Here is a 1,751-nt window from a genome sequence, read left to right on the forward strand (position 1 = left end):
TAATGAAAGATCTGTCCACAACTTGTTTTATCTGAAATGACCAAAAAACCGTTAGACTTTATAAGTTGCCTAAAAAAATATGATAAAAGGAAAGCAATGACAGACACTTAGCTAGCCCTTGTTCTGAATTAATTCAATTGAAGCAGCTCCGTGGTAGGGTCTTGGTAGTGGAACCAGGGGAGCAACCAGCATTCTTTTTGTTTTATTTTGCTTTTCTGATTCAAAATTTGGTAGATTTACATGCATACCAGCGTACAGGCAGCTGCGTACCTGATTGAAGCCTAAATCCAAAGGTTTGATACGTACCAGGATATCTCCAAATCGCACATCTATACCAGGGTTTGTGACATTGTAGAAAGTCTACAAAAGATCAACGTCATTAAGTAGAAAAAGGAGAGATGCAACAATCCATTGAACAATACTTAAATTACATAACATGTTTACAATATGAATGAGACAAACAGAAATTGCCCTCAAAGTTCTTTGAACGTAAATACATGTATTGGCACATGATTCGGGGATAACGCCATTTAAAATAGTTGTCAATGTAACGCTTAGCAGTTTGCTTTAAATAACACTGTGAACAGCTATGGATCAATCATTCAAATGACTCAGATTGTTAGATTGGTGATACGACCATAAAACACAATAAAATTGAGAGAATTTTTTCAAAGAATTTACTGACAACATTTTTATTTTTTATGAGTTTTTCATAATAATAACGGTATGCCAATCAAAACAACTACCGCTCAGCTGATACAAAATACTTTTTTTAATTCGTTTGACAATGAAAATGTCAGTAATACCTGCGGAAGTTGTGGTGACATGCGTCCAATCTCGGTCCACACTCCATCGCGTATACGGTATCCGGATGTTACAACACCTAAAGCATCAAACGTCATCAAAATTATCGCGATCCAAACGGTTGGACCGGTTAAACCTGGATTGTTCGTTTATGAAATAAGGTAGGACCCAGTAATTTGATGCTGATTTTTCGTCGAGCCTTAACAAAGCCTTGCAAGGCTTTTGTAGGTCCGCCAGGATTTATACCCGAAAATGTTACATTTCAAAACAGAGAAATCGGTTGTTCCGCATAAACAAACAGGCCCCTGGCAATCGGAAACCGTCGGCACTTTCCGGTACTACTATTTTCAATATGACCAATATATATATATATAGTTAAAGAGCTAAGTATGCCATTGTCATGTATAGCGGCGATGGTCTAAAATCAACTTCTTTTATTTTTACGTCAAAAGATCATTTTAGCTGTCACTACATTTTTTATAAATATACCGTACATGAACTTATATAACTGTTATGAATAATTTTAATTCCTTGTTAATATGTTATAGTGTGTATTTGGCCACCAAAAAAATCCAAATGAAACTTACCAAGATTGTGAGAATGTGTCCGGTAGCCGATAGGGTATATTGTGTCGTTATACTTATAGTCACAGGCGGACTCCATATGGAAACCTACACATTAATGATTAATATAATACACACAGATACGCTGACTTATTCTTACAAAAAACATGGAATTTGTACAGAATCTACAATCCTTTGACAGTCAGCTCATAATTTATAGATACATGATTTAAAACTGTAACTGCATAATGTAAACAGGGCGACTCCATATTGAAACCGTCAAATTATGATAAATTATTATATAAGCTATGTTAACATTTGTAAGGGGGTATGGGTATTACATCCTCGATACTCCAGGGGTTACGCTCACTTACGCTCTTTGCA

At 35.6% G+C, this 1,751-nt stretch overlaps 1 long non-coding RNA gene across 1 annotated transcript; it reads right to left on the reverse strand.

Moving 5' to 3' along the window:
- Positions 1-305: 305 nt before the first annotated feature.
- LOC110444084 lies at positions 306-1,477 on the reverse strand. The gene is made up of 3 exons (XR_002462194.1): positions 1,392-1,477; positions 807-883; positions 306-360 (listed from the first exon to the last, which is right to left on the reverse strand). It is a non-coding gene; the product is annotated as an uncharacterized LOC110444084 (long non-coding RNA).
- Between the last annotated feature and the right edge of the window lie 274 nt (positions 1,478-1,751).

Source organism: Mizuhopecten yessoensis, unplaced genomic scaffold (assembly GCF_002113885.1).
Source record: "Mizuhopecten yessoensis strain PY_sf001 unplaced genomic scaffold, ASM211388v2 hete_36005536, whole genome shotgun sequence".
Classification (NCBI taxonomy): domain Eukaryota; kingdom Metazoa; phylum Mollusca; class Bivalvia; order Pectinida; family Pectinidae; genus Mizuhopecten; species Mizuhopecten yessoensis.